The sequence below is a fragment of the Sinohyriopsis cumingii genome, chromosome 9 (genome assembly GCF_028554795.1).
Source record: "Sinohyriopsis cumingii isolate HCF-2022 chromosome 9, ASM2855479v2, whole genome shotgun sequence".
Lineage (NCBI taxonomy): Eukaryota > Metazoa > Mollusca > Bivalvia > Unionida > Unionidae > Sinohyriopsis > Sinohyriopsis cumingii.
The window spans coordinates 111,123,110-111,146,527 of record NC_142969.1 but is presented as its reverse complement, the minus strand read 5'-3'; the positions used below and the strand labels follow the sequence as shown (position 1 = coordinate 111,146,527).

The 23,418-nt window shown below is 35.8% G+C and overlaps 1 long non-coding RNA gene across 1 annotated transcript; it reads left to right on the top strand.

The window, feature by feature from the left end:
* The first annotated feature begins 4,544 nt into the window (after window positions 1–4,544).
* LOC149792472 (uncharacterized) lies at window positions 4,545–10,985 on the top strand. The gene is made up of 3 exons (XR_016423296.1): window positions 4,545–4,673; window positions 9,516–9,604; window positions 10,686–10,985. It is a non-coding gene; the product is annotated as an uncharacterized LOC149792472 (long non-coding RNA).
* The last annotated feature ends 12,433 nt before the right edge of the window (window positions 10,986–23,418 follow it).

Genomic DNA, 23,418 nt, shown 5'->3' with positions numbered 1-23,418 from the left:
TTGCATAAAGTCCATACCTAATTGTATACTGGTCATATAAATTCTATACCTTGCATAAAGTCCATACCTACTTGTATACTGGTCATATAAAGTCTATACTTTGCATAAAGTCCATAACTAATTGTATACAGGTCATATAAAGTTTATACCTTGCATAAAGTCCATAACTAATTGTATACAGGTCATAAAAAGTCTATACCTTGCATAAAGTCCATAACTAATTGTATACTGGTCATATACATTCTATACCTTGCATAAAGTCCATACCTAATTGTATACTGGTCATATAAAGTCTATACCTTGCATAAAGTCCATACATAATTGTATACAGGTCATATAAAGTCTATACCTTGCATAAAGTCCATACCTAATTGTATACAGGTTATATAAAGTATATTGTCATATAAATCTGAACCTAACTGTATACAGGTCATATAAAGTTTATACCTTGCATAAAGTCCATAACTAATTGTATACAGGTCATATGAAGTCTATACCTTGCATAAAGTCCATACCTAATTGTATACAGGTCATAGAAAGTTTATACCTTGCATAAAGTCCATACCTAATTGTATACAGGTTATATAAAGTATATTGTCATATAAATCTGAACCTAACTGTACACTGGTCTTATAAAGTCTATACCTAATTATACACTGTTCCTGTAAAGCCTATATAGATAATTATACACTGGTCTTATATATAATTGTGTACTGGTCTTATAAAATCTATATCTAATTGTACAAATGGTCTTATAATAAAAAACACCTAATTCTACACAAGCCAGATTAAGTATATACGTAACTGTACACTGGTTATATAAAACCGTAAAATATATACTACAATATCATGCTATGTCAAAAAGGCGGGTTGTGTTCAGCTCAGTAATGTTCACTAAACACAAGGATCAAAAGAAATTCTACTATTTTCTCATAATCTCAAGAACAATCCAATTGAACACCATAGCTGTTCAAATTCTACCCGCCCAGCCGATGATACAAAATCACTCTAATGGAAACGAGGAATATCATGCATTTGTCCATTTGTGGACCCATTAAATCAATATTTATTATTTTTGCTTGATTTTTCTGCTTTTATTTATCTTACACACACACACACACACACACACACACACACACACACACACACAGAGTTACAATATCTCATTTTCTGGTTGATACAAATGCATTTGTCTTGTCTCATAAATAGTTTATATATAATGGCAGAAAAATATAATAAAAATTATTGTGTCGCTATAATGTTTCATATATAAAAGTATAAAGCTGAATCCCAACCGAAAATCAGGCAATGTTGAAAGTACAAGCTATCAACAAAGTGTACCAAAGCGAGTGGAATCAGTTTATACATTTCACAGTTACTTTAAACTACGAAAACTGCTCCCTAAATGTGCAATACTTCTACCTGCTGAAGATAAATTTAGTCCAGTAAAGAAATGCATAAATCTGAAAATATTTAATATTTCCAACACTTTTCTTGTTCCACCAAATCATTCCTGGAGTTAAATCAAAGGCAAAAGAAAACGAAGAAACAAACGATATAAAAACAACAAATAACACGGACGATATCAAAGTTATTTCACGAGAAAGATTCAGAATTTGGGACAATGGTTTTTATCACTGTAAGAAAATAAATGGACATGAATAATTACGATAGAAATCATTATAAAGGAAAATAAGAACAGGCAGATTGTGGGTGGTCTTGGTACGTGGTATGGTTGCAGAGAAACCTGTCTGTGGGTGGTCCTAGTACAGGGTAAGGTTGCTGAAAAGGTCTGTCTGTGTTTGGTCTTGGGACAGAGTTGCTGAACAGTCTGTCTGTGTTTGGTTTTGGTACAGTGTAGAGCTGCTGAACAGTCATGCTGTGTGTAGTCTTGGAAGGGAATAAATTTGCAGAACAGCCTGTCTATGGGAGATCTTGGTACAGGGTAAGGTTGCAGAACAGCCTGTCTGTGAGTGATCTTGGTACAGGGTAAGGTAACAGAACAGCCTGTCTATGGGTAATCTTGGTACAGGGAAAGGTTGCATAAGAGTCTGTCTGTGGGTGATCTTGGTACAGGGTAAGGAAACAGAACAGCCTGTCTGTGGGTCATCTTGGTACAGGAAAGGTAACAGAAAAGCCTGTCTATGGGTGATCTTGGTACAGGGAAAGATTGCAGAACAGCCTGTCTGTGGGTAATCTTGGTACAGGGTAAGGTAACAGAACAGCCTGTCTATGGGTAATCTTGGTACAGGGAAAGGTTGCAGAACAGCCTGTCTATGGGTAATCTTGGTACAGAAAAGGTTGCAGAACAGCCTGTTGTGGGTGATCTTGGTACAGGGTAAGGTAACAGAACAGCCTGTCTATGGGTAATCTTGGTACAGCGAAAGGTTGCAGAATAGCCTGTTTATGGGTGATCTTGGTACAGGGAGAGGTTGCAGAACAGGCTGGCTGTGGGTAGTCTTGGAAAAGGGCGAGGTTGCAGAACAGCCTTAGCCTGGCTGTGAGTGGTTTTGGTACAGGGTAAGGTTCCAGTGTTCTGAGGAATGCAAGGCAATACGCTAGACGCTCTTTTTACCAGATAGTGATGATACAAAATCAAAAATTATTGCAATGTTAAATCAGACTATGAGGTCTAATACAATTTGCCTCATAGGTGCATACGTTGGAAACGGAATAAGCAATACAAGACTGTTTCGACATAATCATACACTGTTAAAAAGGTAATGGAGCTACTAACTCAGACGAAAGCAGCATGGCAAAGTTTGAGAAATATGTAGAAGTTTTAAAAGTGAAAATGAACTACGCTGTTGGTGATGGTCTTTTTTTTTCTAACGAAAGACGTGGCCGTGATAATGGACAGTACGTTGGATGCAAGAACAATTCAAAGAAATCTAAAGGCTCTTTTAAACTTAAATTAATCCCTACCAACAAAACAAATGTAGTGAAGAACAACATTGAAACAAGTTATAAACAATCTGTGACAGTACGACAAAAAGTTGTACAAGACAAAGGAAAACAACAAAATAAAAACTAAAAAACCCAAACAAACGACAAAGTCAGTGGAAATTATTTCGAGGAGTACTGTAACGATGACCGTCATGATAAAGTAACCTCCACAGAGCATATCTATTAATGCCATCGTGTCCTCAACACACGTTTACATTACGATCCGAAGACACGGGACTACAATAAGCAGGTTTGGGTTTGTTTCCCATAGGCACGGGGTATTCCTCAAATTTGCTGTCACGTCCGCTTTTGTAATGTTATTAGGTATGCACTATAATTGATAACGTTGTCCCCAAATTATGTTAAACGCACGTTTTCCATTCACCGCAACAGATTTATGGTCAGTTAGTTATTGAATATCATGTGTCAAGGATGTACATTTCACGTGCCAATCATCTGACACATAATTGACCACGTGCTGCTTGATCTGTACATCTATTTATTTCCCAGTGACAGAAACGTGAGTCAGGCTTCGCTTTAATATTTTGTAATGTCCGAAACAAATCTAATTTACCTTCGGCTTCTCCAAACAAGTTGAGGATCGTCTACAGTTCATAACAAGGTCACACGTATTGCCTTACCAGACATACCCACCCATTTTACTATATTACGATCGTGCGCGCGCATATGTTTGTGTTTGAGAAAGTTTTAGGGGACAAAATAAAAAGGTATTGCACAAGAGTAAATTATAAGACCTTTGTTACACTACTCAGTCACGCTTACCAACGCGCTAACCAAAACAGGAGAACAAATGCAAAAACACCGATGTGGTTTGTGTAGCAAATGCCAAATATCAACATTATACATTTGAATGCGCGTTTTTAATTCCGGTAAAACGTGAATCACAGCTGAGTGCTTCGGAAATTATCTCTAAAATTTAAAGATTGTTCTAAGAGTACCTGATACTATAGCGTAAATCGGTAAATCGTGCTTTAAAGTCTAGAAAACCTCCAATTAAATTGAACAAAATGACTCTCCTATGATTAAAATCAAAATAACGATCGACATTTTTGCATTATTTTAAAAACGAAATTGAGAGTTAAGTTTTGAAAAATATTGTCTTCATAAGAAAACGCGTCATTATTTTCCGTAATTTTGGACATCTTCTTTTTTATTCCTATTATACTACATATGAAAGGAATCATTACGTGTAAAGCATCCAAGATTCGTGAAAAATATAGTAAGGGTTATATAACAAATCTGTGTACAGCTCCCAGGAAGCTATATTTGACACAATGTTTAAAATTTACTTCAAGTATACTTCCCGATGGAAGATATTTTTAACATTTGTAGAGAGATAATTGCTTGAAGATGGAATGCTTTCATTTTAGATCAGCGTTACACTCATTATCTGACCTTGACAATCAATGAGGTAAGGTAAAATAAAATAATATATGCTAAAGTAAGTGTCTTGTATTATTCTTTACTGAATCCAGTGTGGAGATCAAGTAATGGTTCCATGGTCAATTTGGACATTTCGGAGTCACCAACAGGGCTAGTTGGCGATGATGAAACGTTATTGACCTGAATTCAAGACTTATCTAGTAAAGGTTGAACTTCACCTAGCCTACGCCTGATAAGAGCAGGTTACTGTGATAAACACCAGCCAGGTTTACAAGTAAACATTCGTAGTTTGTACATGCTATTGGTTCCTTTTACGTTTCTTCGTAAGTATTCATTTTTACGGTTCTTCGTAAGTATTCATTTTACTATGCATGCCAGGGATGCTTTAAGAAAATCAGAGGCTCTCTCTATCTGTCTGCACGTCTGTCTGTATGTCTGTTTTAAATCTCTCTCTCTGTCTCTGTCTCTCTCCGTTGCTTATTTGTTGTTATTTTGTAGGAAATTCGTTCCATCTAAAATTTCATGGCATAAAATGGCTGCTCAGAAAGGCACTGTACATTAGAAACAATATTTTGTAAGACTTATCAATGAATGTCTGTAAACACCATGGGTCGGAAAGCAAGGCAGCTATACGTAAGGTATCCCTGTCATAGCTATGATTTGGAAATGTTTTCCGTGTCATCCGTACACTGTGCATCCCTGTACTTACGACTGGTCACATAACTATTCCAAGTAATCCGTACCTTGGGTATCCCTGTCATAGCTATGAATCGGAAATGTTTTCCGTGTCATCCGTACACTGTGCATCCTTGTCCTTACGACTGGTCACATAACTATTCCAAGTAAGCCGTACCCTAGGTATTCCTGTCTTAACAATTATTCGGAAATCTTGTCCAAAGTCAGACGTACACACAATACCCATTTGATAGCAATGGATCAGAAAGCTATTTCAAGTCAGCCGTACACAAAATATCCCTTTTGGTAAAAATGGGTCAGAATGCTATTTCAAGTCAGCAGTACACAGAAGTAACATACGTGAAATGATATCAGTCTACGCCCGAGTCATTTCAGGCACGTGTTTTCAAACGTTTTAATCGCCTGTTTTTTTCTTCTTGGTTTAAATTAATATTATAAATATAAAGGCATCGGACCCCCCCCCCCCATTAAACCCCATATTAGACTTTAAAAAACAACATTGCTCAAGATTTTAATGTCATAAATTATATTTTCAACGAAATGAAACTGTCAGTATACTCACTAAAAATATATTTCTTCAAAGATGAATGGACCCGAAATTACTTTCGAAGTTACAAATGGTGAAGTGAATAGGCCACGACAAAGTGATTGAATGATAGCTACATATATCTATATAGAGAAAATATTTTGCCTTCATTTGTTTTGGGGGACTATTTAGCATAAAGAAGACACAAGTTTCAAAAATTGCAGTGGATAACATAAACAAGATCTAAATAATGTAGCGTCGTTTGATGGTAATGTTCGGTGTGATCTATTCCCCTTCATGCGACATTAGCCCACCTGTCACATGACCACTAAGAACCATTTGTCGTCTGTCAATGGCCGCGTGTTGTTACTATTATCACCAATCTGGGTCCCAGACAGGACATTAGTCAACTTGGTCCTGCCAAAGCCCGAACGAAAGTTGTCCTTAAATCCATTGTTTTGCACTTTTGAGATTTATGGAGCTGCAAAACCGAGTTTTGCAATAGATGTAACATCTTGATTCGCAGCAGACTTTGTGTCTCAATCCTGTCACGGAGGAAAGAATGGAAATTGAAGGAGTTTTTGGAACTGCAAGAAAATGTTAATCGAAGGTCAATCATTTGATTAGTAGCAGACTGTATGTCTCACTTTCTCGTATTTTTAAAAGATTACAAACAAACGTCTAATTCGTCAAATTAAACGACGCAGTCATAAAAAGGCAGAAAAGACCACTTCGCTAATCTGTACATATTCCACTCAAAAGATCAACGTAATCGGTTCAAAGGAATGCATTTTTAAACTGCAATATAACCTGCCTTATTATACTAGAAGGACTAATTGGATTGGAGATGCCAATTAAAGAAAAATACATTTAAATTCACTTGTTTAGCCGTCGAATAATAATATTCTGATAATCATGTATGTATGTATGTATGTATGTATGTATGTATGTATCTGTGTGTGCGCGCGCGTGCGAGCGTTCGTGCGTATGTATGTATGTATCTATGTGGTTTGGTTTGGACTTTTTTTAACGTAGCTTTAAAAAATGTTCAGTCATATCGCTACGATGTCTGCAGTGTGAGAGTTTATAGTGAAGTCTAGCACTGGGGCATGATGCCCCAGACATGTAGCATGATGTCCCACCCAGTCACATTATCCTGACACCAGGCCGACCAGTCCTAACACTAACCTCTTAATGCTGAGCGCCAAGCGAGGCAGCTGTTAGTACCATTTTTGTAAGTCTTTGGTATGACTTGGCCGGGGATCGAACCCACGACCTCCCGCATCCGAGGCGGACGCTCTAACCACTAAACCACCAGAATGTATGTATGTGTGTGTGTGTGTGTGTGTGTGTGTGTGTGTGTGTGTGTGTCTAAGGATGTATGTACGCAAGCACGCACGCACTCATGCATGTATGTATGTATGTCGATCTATCTATTCGAGAAAGACCCAAAGGTCATTGGTTTTTATCCTTACCAGACCAAACAGGGTCTGCTGTTGCGGTGTTTCCTTTATAAGGAACGTTACTCCATCGCCACTCCACGAGATAGGCGTTGGCACGAGATAGTCGTCGGTTTGCTGCTCTGCAGTTAAACACATATAAATTATATATATTCTCTTGTATTTCTCAGTACGTATATCTCAATGTTTTTAATTCTACAAAGCATACATTCATACATTTAAAAAAAATCAGTTTGTTTCTAAAATTTTGTTACAATGACAATACATAAAAGCAGAGTGTTTATACAATGCTATCTTATGCCCCAAGAAACTACGAAATCAGCAGTTATGAATCACATTATTGCGGTATGCATAACTCATTTATATTGATTGCACTAATTCACCCTTGTACATGTTTATCTGTCAAAGCATGTCGACATAGCGTTATTCTAAAAGGTAATTCAAACAAAAATGAAAAGGCTGCTATTTCCATCATACAACAGTCACAGATTTGCAAAAAGATGGTATTTCCATCATACAACAGTCACAGATTTGCAAAGAGATGCTATTTCCATCATACAACAGTCACAGATTTGCAAAGAGATGGTATTTCCATCATACAACAGTCACAGATTTGCAAAGAGATGGTATTTCCATCATAAAACAGTCACAGATTTGCAAAGAGATGCTATTTCCATCATACAACAGTCACAGATTTGCAAAGAGATGCTATTTCCATCATAAAACAGTTTAGATTTGCAAAGAGATGCTATTTCCATCATACAACAGTCACAGATTTGCAAAGAGATGCTATTTCCATCATACAACAGTCACAGATTTGCAAAGAGATGCTATTTCCATCATAAAACAGTCACAGATTTGCAAAGAGATGCTATTTCCATCATACAACAGTTACAGATTTGCAAAGACATATTTCCATCATACAACAGTCACATATTTGCAAAGGATGCTATTTCCATCATACAAGTCACAGATTTGCAAAGAGATGGTATTTCCATCATACAACAGTCACAGATTTTCCCTCTTGTTATCGTTGTGACCTATTATTCATATAATAATTTGATAAATCCCATAAAAAGTCGAAAGTTCTCAACATGCTAGATTTACTTATTTTAGCATGAAACTTAATTTGCGTAAATAAACGAATTATGAGTATATTACCTCCAATTAGGACAACTAGTTTTTATTTAGATATTTAAAATGTTACTCAATTATATCAATTATTTTTCATAAAGCATTACTATAGATCTAGTTTGATATGCATAATTGCATGCACAGAAAGTGCATAGACTGAGTCTGTTTATATTCGTTAATATATTTGTTGTATATGCATTGCATACACAGTCAAGTGCATAGACTGGGTCTGTTTATATTTGTTAATATATTTGTTGTATATGCATTGCATACACGGAAAGTGCATAGTCTCGGTCTTATTATATTCATTAATATTTTCTTATATGTGCATTTTTGCATACACAGTCAAGTGCATAAACTGGGTCTGTTTATATTAGTTAATATATTTGTTATATATGCATTGCATACACAGTCAAGTGCATAGACTGGGTCTGTTTATATCCGTTAATATATTTGTTATATATGCATTTGCATACACAGTCAAGTGCATAGACTGGGTCTATTTATATTCGTTAATATATTTGTTATATATGCATTGCATACACAGTCAAGTGCATAGACTGGGTCTATTTATATTTGTTAATATATTTGTTATATATGCATTTGAATATAGTCAAGTGCATATACTCGAACCCCAAAATACGTTTCCTAAGTGGTATTTTCAAGCGAGTAATTGTCAAAATGCATACAATTCTTGAAATGTTGTATTTGTGGATGAGACAAAATTAAGTCCGCGACAAGTTGGATGCAGATCGAAAGTTTCAGTTCTCTTTTCTAAGAGATGAAGTTTTATTTGTATTGTTGGTGTTGTTGAGATTTGGAAATATTTGAGAACCTATTTGCATCATCTCTAAGACTGAGCATTAAAGAATGGAAACTTTAAATTGACCCTAAAATAGAGGTTTGGTAAATGTGCTAGATCGTGTTATAAATGTTTGACTTTCTGATGAATACCGCAGATAAGTCAAGTCTAACAAGTATAGGTCGGTTGTAAGGCTTAGAAATTCGTCAACTCTTTAATGTGTTTTTAAATTATATTTGGTGGTAAAAGTTTTTGGGATTGTTATTAAAAAAAGATTATACTTGGTTTTATATTTGCTTGAAGTAATATATATATATAATAATTGGTGATTTTATACATTTGCTAGATGATCCAAGAAAACTAAAATTTTGTTTTTAGAACTGATAAAATACAATATAAAGTTAAAGTGCTTCGAAGCACACTAGTCATGTATCATTTAATGTCGATGACACGATATTGTTAATATGGTGTTTGAAGTTGTCCTAACGATGATGATTGGCGGTCCATATATGCCCTGTATACTACTTATTGATTTTCTCATTTCCAGTTTGAAGATGCAGACGAAAGCCATTCTAGTTCTACTGTCAGTTGTCCTCTACCACGAGTCAAACTCCGCACCCCTAGTTGATTTGGGAAGTAAGACGATTAGATGTCTAAAGGGAAAAAAGCAACAAACAAACAAACAAACAAACAAACGTGCTAACAAACAGATAACATCTAACAGACTTTAGTTCTAGAGTGAAATTATTGTCCCTTTTATCACGATTTATTTTACATAGCATAATTTAAAAAAACAAATATGATTGTTATTTTTTTAAAATGCAGTTGGAGTTTGTGTGTGTTTAGTTTAATCCATGGTTTTAGCGTATCCATGTAACAATGACATAATTTCGTATCTTCATCCGTGTAACAATGACATAATTTCGTATCTTCATCCGTGTAACAATGACATATTATCGCTGGTATTAATCAGTAAGAATCAACATTCATTCGTCAAGGTACCGAATATATTCGCTTATAAGTGTAGTCCAAATGCAAACAACTAAGACCCTCATCTGCTGTAGCATAATGCGTCTCCCTATCAGGATCTACGTTGTTGTACTGATTACTCCTAACAAACTGCACATACCCAGATGTGCCGGCGCAATTTGCTCTTTGACTCGTCTTATGAGCGAGTATATTTACTCGGAATTTGTCTGTACAGCTCCTTTATCTTTAACAGTATATGCAGTCGTGAAACTGTGCTGTTTATTATTATAGCATTATAGCATAATTTTTAAAACATAATTTGCTTATAACTAACCAAAACCTTTTATGCTTTATTTCTCATCCTAATTACATTACTGTAACCAAGAGTTGTGAAAACGGACTAAGGATAAAGTCTGAGTAATCGAATATTTTCACCTACCGGAAACATAAATTTGACTCGTACTCAAACGTTATGGATACGACACTTACGTATGTATGAAAAGCATTTAACGGTGCAACAGCAAAATACCGGCTATTTGGTGCCGAATAAAAGTTGTTCTAAATATTTAACGATACAAAATTGCAAAAATAACTTTAAATTGATATGACTTCATTTGAATGGATAAAAGATGAATACTGCAATTGTTTCCTTTCGTATTTTGTTCGATCTGTAGTGACATCGATACAGGACTAGACGACACACAGCAACATATTGTATTGAATTATACATCTCTGCTTCTCTTTTCAGTAAACCATGTTTGTTTAAAGCCAGCACAAGTATTTAACTGCCAATCTGACGCTCCCCAAGTTGTCGCGTTTACGTTTGATTCAGTGACGGGAACCTGTAAGAAGGCACCCGGTTGTTATCCAGACCGTTTCATACTCCAGGAAAATAACCTGTTTCCATCAGAGTTGGGCTGCGTTTTATGGTGCCACAACCAATTTGAGTAGACTGTATCGAGACTGGTCCTATGGAAAAGGAAACAGTTTAATTTTTTCATCCCGTATTGGTCTATTTCGAGTAAAATTAAATGGAAATTTAAATTTTCACATTCGCTCGCTTGTAACTTCTGCTTTGCAACCTCGTCCCAATGTGAAACCGTCGATTATCACATGATATTTTTCTTTATCTAACGATGTCGATGAAGTTAGAATTTTTCTTTGCAACAGCATTATGTGTCAGGGAACAGTTTCGTCAATTGGCTTCTGGCAAATTTCTGAACTTATGGTTATGGTGTGACTTTTTGAGCTGTTATTGTGTAATAGTTAAATATATGGATATATTTATGAATTGGGTCTTTCTGGCTTGTGTGCTTCTTGAAATTGGTGTGAGGCATGTACATTTCATGTAGTCACTTCCCACTGCGTAGCCAGTGAAATACCAATAGTCGGATAGGAAACAGCGCTAGCCATGTATAGCAGTAGACGCATTGGTACAAGTAAAATATTTCAAAAACTGACTGGATGACAACTATTTTGAATTTCATCAATCTATTAAGTACACAACATTCTTCAAAATTGTCACCCGGAGAAATGGCTTGTGTGTACTGTGAGCATCACGTGTTCTCAAAATTGGCCTTCGGACATGACAAATGCATGAATATATTTGGGGTGGGGTGCATCAACTGTCTATTCTATGAATTTCTACTAACTTGTCAGGTCAAGTGAATATTCTTATGTTTGGCTTTATTATATCTATCCAAAAATATGGACCTTTTTGACCTCACCCATGTATTATATTTTTTTAAAGAATTTTTATATTAGGCAGGTGTATGCAATATGAAAAGTGTGCATAAAATTGTCCCTTGCACCCTTATAATATCTGGGAAGACAAATCCACTGTTTAGTGTTCTGATCTACACTGAGGTCAGGTTGACAGTTATCTCCCCTTCGTGTAATGTCGCTTTACTTTGGTACTCGATTAAGTCTATCAGCAGTAGATGAGTTGAATAGACCTTTTGCTAGAATGTCATTTTTGAAAAAATAAGGCATGCCATGAAAATTAAAAATAAAAGGTCAATAACGCAAAACCAAAGCCTCTAACTTACAGAGAGTTTCTCTAATTGGGTTAGTTTTTTTGTTGTTACTATATCTCTGTCGTTCGTTTTCTCAAAATTTGTATGCGCATTTTGTTTACCGCGGGACGTTTCATTGACGTCATTCACCTCCTTTGCTTATATAGTTATCAGTCTTTCATCCAAATATTTTTTTATCAAGACCTATATGATATCGTGATCGGGGGTCATGTAAATTGATTGTTATAAATCCGTGCGGGTAATTAAATCATCCCTAATAAAATAAAGGCACCATCTAAAGAATCCTACACTGCTAGGTTAGCTAGAGAGCAACTAAAAGCAATACAGAAATTTCTGCCTGTTCGTGATTCTGTCAAACAAAAGTCACAAGAACGTCAAGAAGCTCAGGTTGAATACGCAGAAAGTACAGAACGGTTATTTAAGCCCGTTACAAGAGTAACTGAAGGAGCTGCAACAGCTATTGAAAGTCTTCTTGGGCAGGTAAGACAAACCGTCGAGCAAGCTGAAAAAATATCGAGAAGAACCAAACAAACGATGAAGAGTTTACGAGATCTTCCCGCGGAGAGAGCTGCCGCTCAGCCTCCTCCTGTAGGTGAAATAATACTTGAAGGTATTAGCGAAGTTCGTACTGAAATAGCCGATGTAAAACAAGATTTTGCACCTAAACCTAAAGTAAGAAAAGAAAACACTGAACTGATTAATAAATTTAAAGATGATCTGATCAAAGAAATTAAAATTGCTAAAAGGAAGATTTTTGATAGTCTTTTTCGAAAGTCTGAAGTTTTAAATCCTAAGTATGTTAACATAAATAATGATAGTTATTTTAAATGGCTGTATAGTATGTATTATAACAACAACCAAGCTAGAAATGATGATGAATATACGATGAATATATTAACGACATAAATCGATTCTCTTTAGAATTTCAACAAGAACTACAACATCCCCAGAAAAAGCCTTTATAACAACTTCCTTCACCGCAGCAACAAATAGAACAACACCAATTTTCTTCACCGCAGCAAGAGATGATGTTGGAACTTGAAAAGTCTAGAGAAGAAAGGAAACAGAAAAAGAAAGAAATGAAGCTAAGAAAGAAAAAAGGAAACAAAGAGAAGATGAATTGAGATTTAAGGAAGCTAGACGAAGCTTAACGAAGTGACGAAAAAGCAGAATAAATAATAGGTGAGGAAGAGGGAGCAACTGAAAGTGGTTTTCCTTCACTGACTACTCAAGTTAGTGGTTTTATTGGTTGTCCTAATAATATTCGTGTCGAAGTAGATATATTAGAATTCTGATTGGAGGAAAACGTGCTGGAAACAATTCTCCAGAAATCATAAATGAAATCTCTGATATTTGTCAACGAATATTTACAGGCGGTATCATGGACATAAATGTTTATCGATCTCTCATCGATGAAATTGATTAGTGATTAGATAAATGAATAACAAATAAGATGATCATACATGATGATGATGTTCAGGGTTTATTTAAAAGAATGGCTCCAAAAATAATACCATTTATGAAAAAAAACCAGGTAGGAAGGCTGTTGGTCTTGTTCGTGAACAAACTCCTGGCGCGATTGGTAATCTTGCCGGTAAAGCATTTTCGGCGATCAAGGATGGACTAGCATGATTAATACGACGAAAACCTCAGCCACCAGTGAAATTACGCATCACTGTAGTTATGCCTGCAAATGTCAGCAAAATAAATCAAGCTGCAAATAAAAAACGATCTGAGTTGGTTGATGAAGCAGAAAAAATATAGCTTCAAGTTTAATAGCATTAAGTGGTTTTCGTGTTAGACGAAGATAATTATAACAAAATGTTCAAGAGTATATCCATTCCCGCGTTTGACATTGATGCGCCTGTTCGCAAGGATAAATCTATACGCGATCATTAGTATTACTCTTACGACGCACGACAACGAAATCAGCGTGAACAAGTTGAACTACAAGTTCTAGATAAAAGCAGATATTTTTTACCCGCTAAAGCATTTATTGAAGCAGATGGTGAAATAATAAAAACAGATGATACTGAATACGTAGCTGATGTTTGAATTGGTGTTGTCAACAACGGCATCATGGCGTTGTTTGACAGTGCTACGTATATCATCGACGGAAGCAATATTGAATCAATTCAGAAGGACGTCGACATTGACACGACGGTTATAGGTTTAGCAAGATATTCAGATAATTATACAATATCAGCCGGCTCGACAATAATGTCCTAAAAAGACGGTACTGACCACCATGACAGCTGACCCTATAGTATAATAGGACCAAGAAACTCTGCCGACAACGCCGACGCTGAAGTTTACAACTTATGATTTTTATCACGACGATCAATGATGAAAGGTGATTAAAGAAAATTTTCATGCGCCATTCTTTGGGTGTTGTAGAAATGCTAGAAAAGTTATCTTTGGGGATAGACATACAGTTGCGTTTGTAAGAAAGGCTACCGACGATGATGCAATTGGTAAAGTAATACTAACAAAACGTTCGTTGTGGATGCCGGTAATCACTCCAACGATTGCCGAAGAACAAAAATTACTTTCTTTTATGGATTCAGTTGGTAAATCATTGTTGTCATGGTTAACTGTAACCACAGACAGTGTCCAAACTAATGTTAATGGTTTATTTACATGGTTTATAGTATCACAGCAGTGTGTTTCCGCACCACGACGTATATTTGTTGCTATCCAAGATTTTGCGCGAGAAAATTCACAAACACGTAGTCATGTGATATCTGACAAAGTTGGAGTTAGTGAAGTTTCTTTGCGTATAAACGGACATCAAGAACCAGTTGAAGATATATTATTGAATTTTGATCAAAATCGTTTAGCGCGTGCATATCATCGATTAATGACGTTTAAGGGACGCGGTCAAAACATAGACACAGGGTTGCAAATATCACAGTTAGATTTTACAACCCTGTATCCGATCTATTACTTTTCGCTTGAGCATCTTGATTTATCTAGACAATCCGTCGTTGGTATTCATTTTCGAGCTCAACTAACACAACCTCCTGTTGTTGTAGCTGGTCCACCAATTATTCATGGTGCTAACAGAGCAATCGCTGTTATACTAAGCGATAAAGCAATGGCTCCGTAGAAAACATGTAATTAAATCACTCACGGTATTTATAATGTCTTATCATCATGTTAGTGTTAGTCTCACTCCTGGTCAGATTAAAAAACTGCAATCAAGCTCAGAAAAGAACTGTGGAATGAAAATATCACTAAAGCGAGATCATATCACAGGTGGTCAAACAAATTATCTCTAACTGAAAGTAAAATTAAATATTTAAATAGCGCCAAACAATCAAAAACAGGCGTTAAACTCAATCTTTTCGCAGGTGCGATCAAATACTCATGTAAAACAGGTGGTACATTTCCACTAATAACAGCCGCTGCAGCCCCAGCTGTAGCAAAAGTAGCTGCACTTGGTGCTGTTAGATTTGCTAGTCATAAGTTAGCAGAACAAGTATTAGGAAAAGGAATAAAAAAAGAGTGAGCGGTCTAGGATTACCACTAACTCCCCATCGATATGGACCCGGCCTGAGACTTCCAGGAACAATTCGTTAATCTTTACAACTTCTAATTTTGATTTACTTGATGCTGCTGAGTGATAACAGTTCTGGTTCTGGTACTCATTGGGTGGCATACGCAGTTGATACACGTGGAATTATTTATTTTCATTCGCAAGGGTTGGCTCCACCGAAAAAAATTAAATTATGTAAACACAATACAAACTCTAGTCTGGTATTCAACATTACCAACACAAACAATAAACGATCCGCCAATATGTGGCCGTGAAGAAATTGCTGTATTCGACGCTGTATCAAAATCAACATTACCACCTCATAAAGTCGTGTACGAGTATACAAGTAGCCGTTAATCGTTTTAAACAGATCTTAAAGTATAATGGTCTATAATTACGGAAGAACGTCTACGATCACAGGAGGCAATACAAGATGATATCGATTTGTCGAATTACGCGACTAAAGATGAACTTGCCGATGTTATGAACTTCTCTGGAGTTGCCCAAGATGAAGTTGTGATTTTTCGGGATAAATATGGTGTTTTAAAGATGAGTACTATCAAATGGAATGACATAGTTCGTAGAGTTCTTGGTGCTACTACGGATAATATTCCTGTATTTACTGAGGGCAGCAGAACCAGGGACAAAAGTGTATCAATCGCAACTATTAGAAATGAAATTGCAAGAAGTGCTGCTAATAGTTGCGATCTACCGGTGATACAATGACAGGTAAACTCAGCATGAACGGAAATAACAGTTGTTTTAAGGGATCCAACATCTGATGAAGATGCCACAACAAAAAATTATGTAGACAATAAATACAATACAGTAGATAATAAATCAGCCTTCCGATCAACGTTCAGAATTTTAGGTATAATCAAGCACGTGAATGGCAAACAAATTAAAAATATCGTTGACCACTATACAGTAAAATGTCGACCAATGAACGCAGACAGTTATCGAGTTGCTCTGCTGTAGGATGTAAGCAAGTTGTTAGGTTTTCTTGGATGCCATGCATTAGTTTGGTTCTATTTATCATACGGAGGTTTCTTTTAGTAGCAGATAAAGATGGAGGGTTAGGGACTGATACGTCAAGATGGCATATAATGCAGAGATGATCTTATGCAAGTTCATGGGATACCAGGGAGGACCGTAGAATGTTATCATCAGGTCTGTGAAGAATCCAGTCTAAAATGTGACCATGTTTATGGGTGGGTTGGTTGACTAACTGTTTGAGGTTGAAAACATTAATAGAATCTATGAGTTTTTATGTGTTTGGGTTTCCGGGACAGTCAAAGTGAAAGTTGAAATCTCCAAGAATAATCAGGTTGCCATCTATCAAATTTCCATACTCCGGAGATTCGGAAATTGCTCCAAAAAGAGATATTCGGTCAGCTGGTTTTCTCTACTAGGAGGTGGACGGTATAGACAGAAAAATTGGTCTGACCTTTGCTCCAGTGTGAGTGTGGTTTGGACTAGTTCAAACGATGTGTGGTCGAAATTGAATGTTGTGGTGCGGTTAAGACGTTTGATCATGGATGTCTTTGTGATGACAGCAATTCCAACTCCGCGAGAGTGGCGGGGGAACTACTTGAAGGAGTAACCAGTGGGTGTTAGATCCGCGCACTTGGGCTCGTCGCCTGGTGTTTTTAGCCAACGTTTCTGTCAGTAAAAAGACGTCAATATTCTGGTCTTTGATAATATTAACTATTTCTGTACGCTTTTCCGATGGTCCTACTGATTGGGCATTGAATAATGCAATACGCAGAGGTATCTCTTGGATAGTTGTCACAAAGGTTGACGATTTAATAGGGATTTGAATTAGGTTATTGTTGAGCCGCAAATGGCATAAGGGAGATACTGGAATTCTTCTTTCTGTTCTACGCCGGCCAGCGTTGAAACAATGTTTCTTTTTTCGCTTCTGTTTACATTTAAGTAATGATGAATATAGGACCAGTTCGTTTAGTCTAGAGCACAGTGTAGTGTGGAGAGCCAAGAAGTGGGCATTTAAAGCAATTGAGTGTCCATCATATCATAAACGGGTTGACTGGCGAGTATCACGTGATGGCGGTTTGTTCAACAACAAAGGAAATTGTAACAGTGGAGCAAGACAGTTGAGATAAAGTATAATTGTTCTCGTTTCCGAAAAAAAAGGAGATGAAGAAACACACACGAACTGAACAGGCAATACATGATGAACACAATAACGTAGATGAAGACAGGCAACAAGCACATATATCATGAAAACGGCACCAAAATAAAACAAAAAAAAAAAAAACAAAAAAAAAAAAAACAAAAAAAAAAAAAAACGGAAACAGCAGCTTCAAGCCGATTAAGTGATAGCGGCCATCTTGAACTATACATTTACTCCTCAAGTTCCTCCTGGATATTTAATCGTAAATAACAGATCAATCCGGTTTATCTACGATGTTATAAACCATACTTGTTAAGAATACATTTCAAACTGATAGACCTGAGCGGATACTTAATTGATTTAAGAAATACAAATTTGAATATAAGTCTCTATGTAAAATCATAGCTATAGACTTTTGACGATTTATTTTCTTCTGATGACAAGATTATGTTTTGTATCTATTTTGATAAACTTGTCAAAGAAAATCTGTCAGATTTCGTAATGCTTGAGGGTGAAAACCCCAGCGATTCTCTAATTGGTTTTGACTATTTGTTGATAAATTCTTGTATAATACACCTAAAAATGATATTTTTCATGTGTTGTTTGTCAGGTTTTTGACTGATTTTCGAGTACAAAATGAGAATTTATCGAAAAAAGGTCAAAATCAATTAAAGAATCGCAAGGGTTTTCAGTCTCGAAGAAACGAAATTTGACGGATTTTCCTTGACAAAAACGAGTAAAATTAGTATTTAAAAAAAAAGAAATTTCAACTCAAATTAGTGAGAGAAAAAAAAACATTTCAACAAATTTCAGAAGAAATAAAAAACATTTCAGAAAAAATAAAAATCATTATAATACAAATATTGTCCGTAGATGATGAGAAAAGAACAATACATTTACGTGGACACTCTCTGGGTATAAATTTATATGTATGATCATAACGATTTTTGATCATGAAGAGTGTTTACAATTAATTACTTAATCAAGAGGTGTTACATAATGTAGCATTGTGTGCGAGTTTTTATACACGACAAAAACGTACTTGAAAACGCCATCAGAACAATAATGACACCGCCTACGTCGCGGCAAAAAATTTAGTGTTAATATAATTATTGATGAATGTGGCACTGAACATGTTTTATTGACACAGGAACAATCAAATGAACTGCAGCGAAAACATATTATGAAGATCACGTGTGATAGAGATAAGATTATGAACTATGCACATTCTTGTAATGAATTTGATCAACTTAAAAAATATTATCTAATTCATCAGATTAATGACAATTTCATAGGATACAAATTACAGACAAATCCAGATTTTTTTATTATACTGATTCTCGTAGACACATTCACTACTTTCACAAGTGATTTTACTACAGACAATGACAGCAGTTTCGTTTTCACGATCTGACATAATCTTTCTTAATTGTCTTACACCTGTTTTTGTAATCTTTTCCCTTTCGTATTCGTGAGATAATTCTGACATAATCGCGCTGAAAGCGAGACGAATTTATCGACTTCCATTTCCTACACTGCAGCAAAGATTGAAACATACCTTGCTAAATTATCTTAATTAATATGTAGTCTGCGGATAGTGTATATTTATTTTCAAATTTATGTTGTATTGATTAAAAATGACAAATTATTTTTTTCAGGAGTTAATTCATCAGATATTTTGATACCGTCATATTTTATTTTTTTATTTAATAAATAATAGCATTCATATTTTCGTAGTTCAAAATTGGATTTATAACAATAAATTTACATGATTTTACGGGTTTATAACAATAACTTTACATGACCCCCGAGCACGATATCGCATAGGTCTTGATAAAATATTTGGATGAAATACTGATAAGTATAGCAGCAGAAGAGGTGAACGACCTCAATGAAACGTCCCGCGGTAAACAAAACGCGCATACAAATTTTGAACAAAACAAGCGACAGCGATAAAGTAACAAAATAAATTAACCCAATTAGAGAAACTCTCGGTAAGTTAGAGGCTTTGGTTTGGCGTTATTGACATTTTTTTTTATAACTTTAGTTGGAAGCCCTTTTCTTCCAAAATGACGTTATAGCAAAAGCTCCGTAACCTCCTCTACTACTCGATCACTTCTGTCATTTCTTGTAATTACAGACTTTCAATTTTTGTAATTATAACCATCAACTAGCGGGCCATGATACGTGCACTCACCGAATGAATCTAACTGGTTTACGATGAAAATACATCTGAAAATGTGGAAGGAAACCAAAAGACGTTTAAATTTATGTCAATTTTTGGCAAGGATGACATCGGCTGCAAAACATGTAATTTTCACCACGGCAAGGACGGATTCAAGGCTGAGGCAGGGAAAAGCGGAAAAGTGTAACGCAGTTTAATGTTGCTTTAAGGCTAGAGGTTTTTGAGCTTACTCCAGGGTAGGATTCCTACTTAATGTGATCGAGTACCATTGATTATTTGCGGAAAAGTAGATTGCAACATACATATACGTTTAATAGAAATTTCATGTAAGAAGAATATAACACGCGAAGCAAAAACATGGATGGAAGAGACAAGAACGTTTAACACCTTGGAGGAAGTAATTTTTTTAATAAAAACTGTTAACTTTTATTGATCATTTGAGAGAGAGAGAGAGAGAGAGAAAGAGAGAGAGAGAGTCTAATTAATGGGAGGTAACTTATGCTTCATTTAATAAAGATATTGTTAGAGTTATCTTTCTTAGGACGTTGTTCACTCGAATTTTATTCCTTTGCTCATTATCGATACACTCTAACATTTGCTTTTCGATTCCTTAAGGTACCGGATATTAAAATACGATAAGCTGGCAATCAAGTACTTTATACTGGATATATGTAGTAGTTATATAAGTATTTATAGATGCCTGTTTCTGAGAATGTATTTATGCTCGTATAGCTGTCTGTCTTTATGTCTGTCTGTCTGTTTGTCTGTCAGTATACATGTGTTAAGACTCCATGGTCTTTAAGTAACGGAAAATACAAAACCAACAATTTTCGTAGAATTCAACACATAATTTCATACACTAATTTGTAAAATGAAAATCTACGAGGAACTTAACAGTATTGTGAATTAAGTGCCAAATAACCCTAGATGTTCTATCTCAAGTCAAAAAGTATAGAATATTCCAAACAAATTCAAAGCCATCAGAACCCCCACCCATTTTCCTCTGCTACCTATGCATGCTATATATTGTTCTTTTTCAAATGAAGCTGCTATTTCTGATCTGCAGTGTGTGTGTGTGTGTGTGTGTGTGTGTGTGTGTGTGTGTGTGTGTGTGTGTAATTTTAGCAAACCTAGGCAAATTAGTTATATTTAGCCTATGGGATTGTCCGAATAGCTGTCGATATTTCTAACTTTTTGTTCGATATCCGCCAAATCTTAGATCATCATATGTGCAAAACCAAACTGAAATACAATGTTGTAAATGATTCGACATAATTGGGTAGGAAAAATAAAAATTTTCGGTACTTTTATGACACCAAGATAAAAGTGACTTATTTAATCAACATTATGCAGCTGAAACTCAAAGCCTTAAAGATTTATTTTAATACAAAATTCTGACATCAATAGATATAAACAATGCTAGAGAATGGTAAGTAGCTTATCGGTAAGGACTTACAAAATTGAAAACAACAACAAAATAAGGCTGATCTTTCGTGCGATGTTATGGGCATTTAACTTCCTGCGCTTGTCTAAATCTGTTCTTAATAAAGCTCATTGCATATAAAAGTAGTCGATTCAAATCCTCTGCCGCAAAATTGTGAGCATAAAATAATAACATAATAACCAATTAAAATTTCTAAAAGTTTTACATATTGAAGATAAAAAAAATCCTCTTTTCAAATATGCAAATAAAGGAGTGTATTCATGAATGACGTATTTCAGCCCGTTTTCCGTAAAACCGGAAATTCATAGTATTTCATTTTAACTCTAAGTCTGTGGTGCTTTAGAATAGATCAGAAGTCCATAGTACTTCTTATTAATCCAGACGTTCGTGGTATTTCAAATTTGTCCTGAAGCCCATAGAAGTGACTAGTAGTTAACTTTAAACCAGACGTACATAAACATATACTTAATTCTACATAGCTCATATAAAATCTTTTATAGGAAAGTGTGATTCATGTTCATAGCCGAACTTTAGATGATTCACATAAAGAGGATCTGAAAGTGACTGAGACGCTGGGCCGACAAGGGGGGGGGGGCACACATTTAGTGTGAAAAATATTTTTGCATGGTTTTCAGCTCGTTGTAATGTTTTTATGGGTGAAAGATGACCAAGTGATTGATTAAATTCACTACAATTCAATGCAAACGGATGTTTCATGTGATTGTTGTTATTGTAGGGTTTAATGCCATTTTTCAGCACACGATAGGCTATACATGGTGGCCGGTATTAATGGTGGAGGAAGAACCCGGAAAAAACCCGGGTATTTAAGAACCACCGCCCCACGAGAAGCTACTAGCTACCCACACTAGCCGAATCTGAGACTCGAACCCACGCAGGCAGAGGTGAGATGGCAGTGATCCGTAACGGCGAGCGCTTTAGACCACTCGGCCACTCGGAACCCCTTCATGTGATTGAATAAAATGCAAAGAACAAGAAGGTCTCACACCGCGTTCTCTCGTTGAAAAGGGAACACAATGAGAATGACGTGGAAGTAATGAAGCTTGTTAAGGAGAAAATAATTCTATAAAACTTGGTAACGTTCGTAAAACATAGTAATACTGACTCGACTGAGGCGTAGATTGTGATTGTATGGTTGAAAGAGTGATTAGATTAACTTATAGATCCAGACATTATGATTCAAAGACTGATTCGGTGACTCATAGATTCAGACAAACGTAATTCAATGACTGATTCGGTTGACTCATAGAAAAAAAAAATATTCTAAATTTGGGTGCTCTACAATGTTCAAAAAGCACATGCTCAACCAATGCAAAAAACATTCTGGAAGAAACTACTATCATATTCATTTTTTGACGAATTCATTGCGCTATATTTTTTGAGTTGATTCTTTCTTTTCTCGTGTGTTCTACCAATTCCCCAGCACAGAACAATATTGATGCAAATTTTCCCAAAAATGTAACTAATAACGTCATAACTACTTTTGTTTTCAGAATTGACACTTTACTTACTTAATAGTGATATGGAATGTCGTTATTTTATTTTATGTATTTACTCAGTCCTCCTATGACCAAAATAAGACTTCTAGTCGTTGTCTTCAATCTCAGTTCCATTGGAGGCGGTAGGTCACGGTTTCGAACCCCTGTCGAGTCAAACAAAAGACTTATTAAAATGGTACTAACAACTGCCTCGCTATTCGCTCAGCATTATGAGGTTAGTATTAGGACTGGTCAGCCTGGTGTCAGGATAATGTGACTGGTTGGGACATCATGATACATGTCTGCGGCATGATGCTCCATTGCTAGACATCACTATAAACTTCCACACTGCAGACATCTTGACTGAAAAGTTGTGTAAGCTACATTAAAAATCAAAAATCACACACACACACACACACACACACACACACACACACACACAGAGTTGTACTTTTTAAATTCTACCGATTAGATCCTGGAAGAAAGGTTAAGTAAATCTAAACTGGGGTCTAATGTCTTTCTAAAGAAGTTTTTAACAAATATGTTTTCTTCATAAAACCTCTTGTATTTTTCAACTCCATTGATTATTTATATTAATAATGGCTCGTTCTAGAAAACAAGTTGCTTTAAATGAATGACGTTTGTCAT